Source organism: Tenrec ecaudatus, chromosome 2 (assembly GCF_050624435.1).
Source record: "Tenrec ecaudatus isolate mTenEca1 chromosome 2, mTenEca1.hap1, whole genome shotgun sequence".
NCBI classification, from domain to species: domain Eukaryota; kingdom Metazoa; phylum Chordata; class Mammalia; order Afrosoricida; family Tenrecidae; genus Tenrec; species Tenrec ecaudatus.
In genome coordinates this window covers 73328164-73338996 of record NC_134531.1, presented here as the reverse complement: position 1 = coordinate 73338996, position 10833 = coordinate 73328164, and the positions used below count along the sequence as shown (strand labels likewise).

The 10833-nt window shown below is 43.1% G+C and overlaps 1 pseudogene; it reads right to left on the bottom strand.

The window, feature by feature from the left end:
* Positions 1-1745: 1745 nt before the first annotated feature.
* Positions 1746-2129, bottom strand: LOC142439092 (small ribosomal subunit protein eS17-like; annotated as a pseudogene).
* Between the last annotated feature and the right edge of the window lie 8704 nt (positions 2130-10833).

The following is a 10833-nucleotide window of genomic DNA, read 5'->3' as shown; positions in this document are numbered from 1 at the left end:
GTGCGGGAATTGTGCCCAATCGGACCCCACCACACTGAGGTGAAACACTAAGGGCATGCAACAGAACAGCAAAGGGAGCAGATCAATGAAGTCCCTGGAGAATACCAAAAATAGACTGTGGGGCCAGGGCATGGCACCCCATCAGACTCGACTGGAAAACACTCCTAAAGGTCAACAAACGGACATTGAACTAATTATAGGCATTCCTTTTTTTGTTTTGTTGTTTTGTTGCTTTTTTTTTTTTTTGCTTTATCTTGTTTTTGTGCTTGTCATTGTACCTGCATGTCTATCTAGATATGATAAACCATCTGGAGGAGAAAACAACAGGACCAATAGGAGGGCACATGGGAGAGGGGAGGTGGGGGAAGGAAGTGGGTGTTAACAAACCCAGGGACAAGGGAACAATAAGTGATCCAAAATAAATGGTGAGAAGGGTGTAGGATGCTTGGCAGGGCTTGATTAAGGGCAATGTAACTGAGAAGAATTACTGAAACCCAAATCAAAGCTGAACATGATAGTGGAACAAGAGGAAGGTAAAAGGAAATAGAGGAAAGAACTATGAGGCAAAACGCATTTATAGAGGTCTAAATACAAGCATGTACATATGTAAATATATTTAAATATGATGAGAAAATATATCTATGTGCATATATTTATAGGTTTAGTATTAAGGTAGCAGATGGACACTGGGCCTCTACTCAAGTACTCTCTTAATGCAAGAACACTTTATTCTATTTAACTGGCATTCTATGATGCTCACCTTCCCAACATGATCACAGAAGACAAAATGGGTGCACAGCAAATGTGGTGAGAAAGCTGATAGAGCCCGGCTATCAAAAGATATAGCGTCCAGGGTCTTAAAGGCTTGAAAATAAACAAGTGGCCATCTAGCTGAGAAGCAACAAAGTCCACACACATGGAAGAAACACACCAGCCTGTATAATCATGAGGTGTCCATAGGATCAGGTATCAGGCATCAAAGACCCAGAACAAAAAAATCATATCATTGTGAATGAGGGTAAGTGCGGAGTAGAGACCCAAATCCCATTTGTAGGCAACTGAACATCCCCTTACAGAGGGGTCGCGGGGTGAAGACAAGCCAGTCAGATTGCAGTACAGCACCAATGAAACATACAACTTTCCTCTAGTTCTTTAATGCTCTCCCTCCCACACTATCATGACCCCAATTCTGTCTTACAAATGTGACTAGACCAGAGCATGTACACGGGTACAGATAAGAGCTGGAAACACAGGGAATCCCGGATGGATAAACCCCTCAGGACTAATATTGAGAGTAGAAATACAGAATTTGGGGGATGAAAGGGGGAACTGATCACAATGATCTACATATAACCCCTTCCCAGGAAGATGGACAACAGAAAAGTGAGTGAAGGGAGACATTGGACAGTGTAAGACATAAAAAATAATCATAATTATAAATTATCAAGGGTTCATGAAGGAAGGAGGGAGGGTGGGGCAGGAGGGGGGAAATGAGAAGCTGATATCAAGGGCTCATGTAGAAAGAAAATTTTTTTGAAAATGATGATGGCAACAAATGTGCAAATGTGTTTGACACAATGGATGGGTGGATTACAATGAGTTATAAGAACCCTCAAATAAAATGATTTAGAAAGAAAGAAAGAAAAGGAGGAAAGCAGGTGAAGCTTTTAAGAGGTTTGATAAGTAGTTTTGGGCTTTTTTATGTCCCTGGTATATTGAAAATATTACAGCATTATGGAAAAGATTCAAACTGCTACACGTGATGTTTTGAAATTCATTCTAACTGCGGGCTGACGGACCTGCAGTTCGCACAGACTGTCAAAGTTCAAAAGCTTCCACATTTCCTGAGTGTCTGTTGCATATCCATTTCAATGACCTCTTGATCCAGCGCTGAGACCTCAGAAACTCAGCAATCTCTCCTTCTCTTTCCTCTTCCTGCAGCTGGATGGAGATGCCTCTCCCCGGGCCGCCCTGAATCCGCCTCATTGTCCTGGAGCTTCTTGTCGGGAAGAATGGCGATCTCCTCACACACGCGCTCATTGGTGTGGAAGTCGTCCCAGGCGTGTGTAGTATTTGTCAGTGATGACCGGGCCCGCCTTCTTCACGGTTTGGGGGCAAACTCCGCCCATGTTGGCGAGTCCCTGATAAATGAAGTAGATAAATAGCTTAAGTTGTTTGCTACAAAATTACCTGAAATGTAAGCCCTCTCTTGGTTCACAATAAAGTTTTCTTTGCTTTTCTTTTTTACCAAAAGGTCTTGTGCAGCAGATGCGATACACCAACTGACTTCCCGACTGTTCCTTCCATGGGTGTTGATTGGGGATCCACGTCAAGTGAAACCCTGGGCCACGCAGACCTTTTCTCCATGGTGCTGTCAGCGCTTCGGCCGTGAGGATTTGTGTTCAGTTTCTATGTGAGGTGTAATCCATTCTAAAGCCTTTGGTTTTTATCAGGATGCGCTTCCAATCCTCATTATTTTCACAGGGCAAGGTTGTGGCATCTGCCATTGCAGATTGTTAAAGAATCTTCCTCTGATTTTGATGCTGGATTGCTCTTCATATAGTCCACTTCTTGGTTTATTTGCTCAGCATACAGATTTAATAGGTATGGCAAAAGGATACAACCTTGATGTGCACCTTTCCTGATTTAAAATTACACAGTACCCCCTTGTTCCATTCAAACAACTGCCTCTTTGTCTATGGACAAGTTCCCCATGAACACAATGAAGTGTTCTACAAGTCCAATTTTTGCAATTTTAGTAATAATTAGTTGTGATCTGCAGAATCAAATGCTTTTTCATTGCCAATAAACCACAGATAAACATCTTTCTGATATTCTTTACTTTCAGCCAAGATCCATCTGATATCAGCAGCGACATGGATCTCTCCCAGTCAGAGGGCCAGGTAGCTGTCTTCCAAAATATCTTGGCATAAAGAGTGAGCACCTCCGTCATTGCATGTGTTTGTCAAAATAGTTCAATTAGTATTTCATCAGTTCGTTGGGTTTTGTTTTCTAGTAATATCTTCAGTGCAGCTTGGAATTCTTTTAATATTATCAATTCCTGATCTTATGTTATCTCTTGAAATGGTTGAACACAGACCAATTATTTTTGGTACAATGACTGTGTGTTCCTTCCATCTTCTTGCAATGCTTGCTGTATCATCCAATATTTTGCCCATAAAACAAAAACCAAACTCTGCTATGGAGTCGATTCCAACTCATAGTGACCCTGTAAGACAAGGTGGTTTCTGAGGCCTTAACTCGGGAGTAGAAAGCCTTCTTTCTCCAGCAGAGCAGACTGATGGATTTGAATTGCCGACCCCAATGAATCGTAGCCAATGCATAACTGCATTGCCCCCAGGGCTCACTTCAATGTTGCAACTGAAGGCTTGGTTCCTTTTTCCTTTCAGTTTCATCAGCTTGAGAAGTGCTTTATTTTCTCTTCTTGAGCCATCCTTTGACATCTTGTTCAGCCTCTTTATTTACTCCTTTTCTACATGTTCAAGAGAAGTTTCAGATCTCTTGTGACATCCATTTTGGTCTCTTATTTCCTTCCTGTCTTCTTAATGACATTTTGTTTTTTCCTGTGTGAGCGGGCTTCTAAAAATTCATGGAAAATGGAATTTTCCCATGAACTCTTTGAAGCCTGCTCACATAGGAAAAAACAAAACTATGTCATTCCACAACTCATCTGGTCTTTGTTCATTATTTCCCAAAGTATTAAATCAATTCTTGAGATGTTCTAAATTCAAATATACTCAAGGTTATATTTTGGTTCTTGTGCACTTGTTTTAATTTTCTTCAGCTTCAAGTTGAACTTGAATATAAGCAGTTGATGGTCTTTTCCACAGTCAACCCTTGGACTTGTTCTAACTAATGACATTGAGCTCAGTGACATTGAGCTTCATCAACATCTCTTTCCACAGACGTAGTTGATTTGGTTCCTTGTTTTCTAACCAGCATGGTCCACATAATCATTTATGTTGTTGACAAAAGGTTCCTGCAATGGATCATTCATTGTTCTTGCAAAATGCTAGCATGTGACCTCCAGCATCATCTCTATCACCAAGGCCAGATTTCTCCCACTGTTGATTCTTCTTTATTTCCAGCTTCCACATTCTAATCACCAGTAATTATCAATCCATTTGGATTGTACATGGGATCAACTTTAAAGTTAGTTAAAATCTTCAATTGCTTTAGTTTTGAATGATTGGTTGTACGTAAATTTGAATAGTAGTCATAATAACTGATCTTCTTTGTGGGTTTGAGGGTACTATTCTATTAGTGACACAGCATTATATTTCAGGAAAGACCTTGAAAGGTTCATTTTGATGATGAATGTGATGCCACTGTTCTTCAATCTGGCATCCTCAACACAGTAAACTAATGACTGTCTAATTCAAATGGCGAATACCAGTCCATTTCAGTGCACTGATGTGTAGGATATCAATCCTTACACATTTCATTAATTTTACTTCCAGTTTCCCAGATTACGACTTTGTGCCCTCCACATTCTGATTCTTGTTGGATCTTTGCACCTTGTTCTTCTCATTTTGAGTCATGTTCCGTTAGCAAACGAAGGTCCAGAGAGTGTCGCTCCGTTCATACGATTAGGGCCAACTGTCCTTTGAAGAAGCAGCTCTTCCTCAGTTCTATTCTGGGGACCTTCCAACTGGAGGGTCTCGTCTTCTGGCACTAGATCAGGCTGCTGCTACGCATGAGGCCTTTAGGGGTTGGATTTTTCAGAAGTATACTTCCATTTTATCTTTTAAACAGTGTAGCGAGTGGCTTCCTAAGGCACAATTATTGGTCTCTCCTTGTGTAGAGGAAAGAAAAGTGATGTCAGTTGAAGACCCATAGAAACAATTAGATCAATGGGTTACTGGACCACATAAAGATAGTATCATCAACCTGAAAACTAGAAGAACTAGATGGTGCTCAGCTACCACTAGCAACTGTTCTGAAGGGGATCACGTTAGAAATTCCTGCAAAGAGAGGGATAAAGTGTGGAATAAAATGAAAAATTTCAAGAGACTATGTTTATTGCTGGCCTAGAGGCTGGTGACTGTGCCCCTTTGTCCTAGCTCAGTTCTCTAGAGAAGCAAAGCCAGTGGCTCTTGTATATGAATGGATGTATTTTTTTTCTTTGTTTGCTGGTTTGTTTGGGGCAGGGCGGGTGGGGGGGAGGGGAGGGGAGGCTCTAGAGTGGTGAGAGAGTTAATCTCTTGTTTTGTGCTACCCAGTTGTGGCGATTTGTTACGGCGGCCATAAGAAGTTAATATGGACACCAAGGCTCAATGACCTTCAGTGACTTGCCCACGGACACAGCAGGTCAAGCTGAAGATGAAACCTAAAGTGTTGTTTCTTAAAGTGTTGGGAGAAGAATACTGATTGTTTTTTCCTGCCGTAGCTCAGTGCCCAGGGCTTCTTCTCACATGAATCTTCCTACCAACGGTGATGGTGCCACCCTCCACAACCGCCCCTGATGCTGTCGCTCCTGGCAGATCGACGACGGAGCCTTTTAGTTCAGACGCAGTGGAGCCCTTTCTCACACACACGCACACACACACACACACACACACACGGCACGTAGGTGAGTTCACCACTGAACAGCACCCTACACACCAACACGCCCAGTTCAGGCAGACTGATGTGACTGAGGAATGGTCCTTGACTCAGTGAGGGTGGGGTGTTGCCCACTGATTCTGCAGGTATCTTACAAAAGCAGGGCTGGGAAAAGTAGGGGTATTGTTTCTAGGTGAAATTGCCAACAGAAAAGCCAGGGGAGTGAGCCCTACACTTGTTCAACTGGGCTGACCATAAGGATTGAGACCCGGAGCTAAAACAAGGCCCCAGGAGAGGTCATAAAACCAGAACCGTTGTGAATGAGGAAAACCAGAAGAGAGCAGAAAAGGTGAAGGACGGGCCAGCTCAAGGTGAAGGCAGCGTGGGGAGGGCTGCAGTGGATCTTCCAAGGTTCCACCATTAGTGAGCGGGGGAAATGAAAGGCAGGGCAGACAGGCTCTTCTCTGGCTAGAATTGATGTTTTCCTCAATCCTTTTCTTTGTTTCTTGAGGATGTAGCAGTCTTCTCCCTGATTTTCATACTCCTCTGCTCCCTCCTTTCTCCGGCCTTCCTTCTTTTCCTTAATACAAACCTGTTCAAACTGCCCTATCCCCCAAACAGACTACAGCCTAAGTTCACTCTGGCTCTTTCCAGCACCTCCTCCCTGGTCTTCAGAGCCATCACCAGGATCTGGCCAGCCCACATCTTAGCTGTCCTCCCCCAGCTTGGCCTCTGGGTTCTTGATCCCCACCCAACAACTTCATGTCATTACTGTCTCCAAGGTCCGGGGGACATCACACCCACATCCTGGGTAAATCCTATACTGTCTCCTGGATGGTATCTTATCTAAACCTTTTGTTAGCTTCCTAGAGGATCGTGATAAATTACCACAAACGTGGTGCCTTAAAAGCAGAATTTATTCTCTCTTAGTTCTGGAGGCCAGAAGTTTGAAGTTTGGATGTCAGCAAGTGTGTTAGACTAGAGAAACAAATCCAGAGACACTCATCTATGTATAAGAAAGAGTTGTATATAAAACAGCTGTGGTAGTTATATAATCTGTTGTCAATTTGAGGCTTAAGAGTGGAGGGGTGGAGTCTAGCCTGTCAATCAGGTCGCCAACTGTCTACTATACAGATCGCAGCCCAACACGTAACTACTACACCACCAGGGCACAAATCCTATTTCCAAATAACATCAAAATCCCTGATACTGGGTCTTAGGATGTGGCCCGTCTTTTTCCACCACAATTCAACCTTCCATATCATCTTTTGAAACTTGTTTCCCTTAGACTTTTATCACATGAATTTCTTCTGGTTTTCCTCAATCTTGTTACTACCCTGCTTCCCGTCACCAATTCTCCTTTTTCTTCCACTGACTCTCAGATGCAATTGTCCCACAATTCTGGCCCTGGTTGTCTTCTTTTCTTGCCCTCCGTCTTCTCCCAGTGCTGTCTCACTTATCCCTGGGTTTGGACTTTTACTCGTATGCCGATGAGTCCCCAAATCCATTACCTTTAGCCTCAGGGTTGAGACCAGGGTGTGAAATTTAAGGGTGTGCCAAAAAGTTCAGTAATATAGATAAATATTGCCCTAATCTAGTATTTTTTAATTCAAAATCATGTAGAAAGTCCATCATGTACAAGACATCAGTATTTTAAATAGAGAAAGGATCAGGAACAGAAGTGTACAGGGCCATAGTGGAATCTGAGGCAGACTCAGATTCCTTTTCTCAGTTATGAACATAATTGAGTTCCAAAGACCATTTCACTGTTACAAAATTGGCATTCGGTGAAAATGGAAGATGACCATATCAGATCACAAAATAGAAGAGGACTATCACATTAGTAACTGCCAAATTACAGTATCACCTAGCTGCCAAACCACTGAGAATAATGGACCAGCCAAGTAGACAGTAATCTTAACCATTACAGCCAGTGTTACTTTCACACTTGACCTTTGTTATTGCCAGATGTTGGTTGTTACTATACAAAATCATGTGACAGCAGATACTTACCTAGGATTGTAAATGTGGAATGTTGGTGTGATAGGCAAGGTTCTGTGTCAACTTGGCTAGGCCAGGATTCTTGGTGGTTTGGCAGTAAACATTTTGTAATTCCCCATGTTGAAAGCTCCTGGAGAGGGTAGCCTACTTCCAATGTAAGTGACCTCTGTGGGAAAGCTTGCCTGCGTTTGCTGGGTCTGAATCCTACATCTGACTCACATCTGGTCTCCAGTTCTGTGGCATTGACTCATTAACCTGATGATCCTGAGAGTTGTCGCCAATCTACCATCTGACTCACCAACCTTGACTTCATTCACCTCTGCAGCGAGAAGCCTGCTGCCTGACCTGTCGACCTCGAATGCTTCAGCCTTTGCAGCTCCATGAATCAGGAGAAGCCTGCAGGCTGAAGCTCAACACACAGACTTGGCACTTGCTCATCTCTACAACTGTGTGAGCTATTTCTTCAATATGAAACTCTGCCCGTATACATATAGAACACCACATGTCTATCAGCTTGTATTTTTGGTGGCTTGTATGTTGCTGAAAGTTATGTCACGAGTATTTTCAAATCCCAGCAGGGTCACCCAAGATAAGCAGGTTTCAGAAGTGTTTCCAGACCAAAAGCAGACTATGGAGAAGAAATACACTGTTCACTTCTAAGAAATTACTGACTATGTCAAGGCATTTGCCTGTGTGGGTCACGCGAAACCATGGGTAACCTTGAGAAGAATAGGAATTCCACACACTTCACTGTGCTCCTGCAAAACTTGTACGTGGATCAAGAACTAGGACATACTTTCTGGTGAACAGAACTAGGACATACTTTCTGGTTTAAAACCAAGAAAGATGTGCATCAGGGTGATATCCTCTCATTGAATTTATTTCAGTCTGTTTGCTGAAAAAATAATCTGAGAAACTGAATTATATGAAGGAGCATGTGGCATCAGGATTGGAGGAAAGCTTATTAAAAACCTACACGATGCAAATGGCACAACCTTGCTAGCTGAAAGTAAGGAGGACTCGAGGTACTTGGCGATGAAGATCAAGGATTGTAACCTTCAGTGTGGTTACAAGTCAACGTAAGAAAGACCAACATCCTCACATCTGGACCAATAGGTAACATCGTGATAAATGGAGAAAAGATTGATGTGGTCAAGAATTTTGTCTTGCTGGAATCCGCAATGACTGCTCATGGAAGCAGTGGTTAAGAGATCAAAGGATGCAGTGCATCTGGTAAACTTCTGTACAGAATGCCTCTTTCAAGTGTTGAAACGCGAGGGTGTTACTTTGAAGACTAAGGTGTGTCTGACCCATGCCATGGTACTTTCAAGGGCCTCATGTGCATGTGAAAGTTGGACACTGAATAAGGAAGGGAGAAGAAGGGATGCATTTTGATGGTGGTGCTGGCAACGGATGCGGAAAGTCCCATCGACTGCTAAAAGAACACACGCATCTGTCTGGGAGGAAGTATGCTCCTTAGAGCTGGTGGATGCTCAGCTGCATCTACTAGCCTGTGGCCTTCTTCTTTCACCTCCCTGCTTCCTGTCTCTGCAGTTAGTCTCTGCAGCTATAGCGGTCAGGAGAAGCCTTTAACTTCCATCTGACCCCGTGGATTTGCACCAGAGGGGACTTGCCCTCTCCTACCACTCTGAGGACCATTTCTTGAGATAAATCTCTTCCTATATACACACGTCCATGGAGAGAATCACTGATATTGCTGCTCAAGGTAACCCAGCCTCACACATCTACAGAACTTAGACTAATTGGATAAGAAGATGGTTGATACATGCAGATAAGGTATAATACTGCTCCCCAAACCCACTATTAATCTCTCAGTGAGTGAGCCCCTGCCAAGGCTGTGCATTAGGATCCCTTGGGGAACTTGTATTTTCCCTTTCAATCTTATTTTTCTACAGATCAAACTGACTAAACATCAAATTTGCCATTTTCAAGTTTACAATTAAGGCTTTTAGTACGTTCATAACATTATACAGCTACTGCCACTATCGAATCTTAAAGATTTAATCACCCTCAGAAGAAACCTCAGAACTTCTCACCGTTGCTCTCAATTCACTTCCTCCTCCAACCCTTGACCACCGCTAATCTTCTTTCTGGCTCTGTAGCTCTGCCTCCTCTAGATATTTCATTTAAAGGGAAACACTCCAGATGTGACCTTTTATGTCTCATTTTTAAAAACATTGATTCATTTTTACCTTATATGGATGCAAGGCATGTTGGCAGTGCAGTAGGCATGGCATCTGCTTCCATGAAGACTACAGTCTTGGACATTCTATGGAGCGGTTCTACTTTGTCCTATATGTTCACTATGAGTTGGACAGAAATATTGTTTGCTTGATGTGAAACTTAAAACAAAAACAAAGGTTCGGGTGGCTGAACTGTACGTTCAGAGATTCTGATTCCATTCGTCTCTGTGAGGGCAATGGAGGATTCACCCTTCTCCCGCAAACCCACTAGTTTCTGAGGCTGTACATTTTCTTAAGAGGAGATGACCTCATCCTAGTCCTGAGGAGCAACTGGTGGGTTTGTACCACCCACCTTTCGGTTAGCAGCCCCTGACAGTGCCACGGGAGCTCCCACGACTGCCAGGAGTACCGTGTTCAGCCGGGGTTCTTTGCCCTCAGAGCCACTTTAGAACAGCATTTACCATATTGCTGATAGGCTGATTGACGTGTCTCTCTTTACTGCTGTTTGAGGATCGCATCTGCTCCTTTTCTGTAACCCCCAGGCTGAGCTCTGTCTCTGACCCACGGTTGGTTCCCCTTGACAAAATTCAGTGAATCTAAAGAATGAATAAAGAATGAACTGTATTTTTCACTTCCTCACTAAATGGAAAACTGGACAAAAATCTAACTTTTTGTGGGTGACTGCAATTCATTCTGACAAACATCTGTCCTTAGAGCTGCGGTATGGTATTGCCCTCAGGAGGCACCGAGATGAGCAGGAATGGTTCCTGCCTGCCCCCGAGGCAGGAAAAGATGACTGTCCAGTTGCTCCTGATTCATGGTGAGCCCGTGCGTGTCGAGTAGGCTGGTGCTCATTTCAGTGCTTGGTGTTTTAGAAGGAGGTCACTGGGTTCGTCTTCAAAGTACATTTAGGCATATTAAACCCTCTGACCTTTTGGTTAACTACCAAGCACATCAATCATATGTACCACCATGGTGAAATTAAATGGCTTGATATGGCTCTTCTTTCTATCTTCATAATATTTTAATTCACTGGGTGGGAGCATGTGAATACGGTATAGAG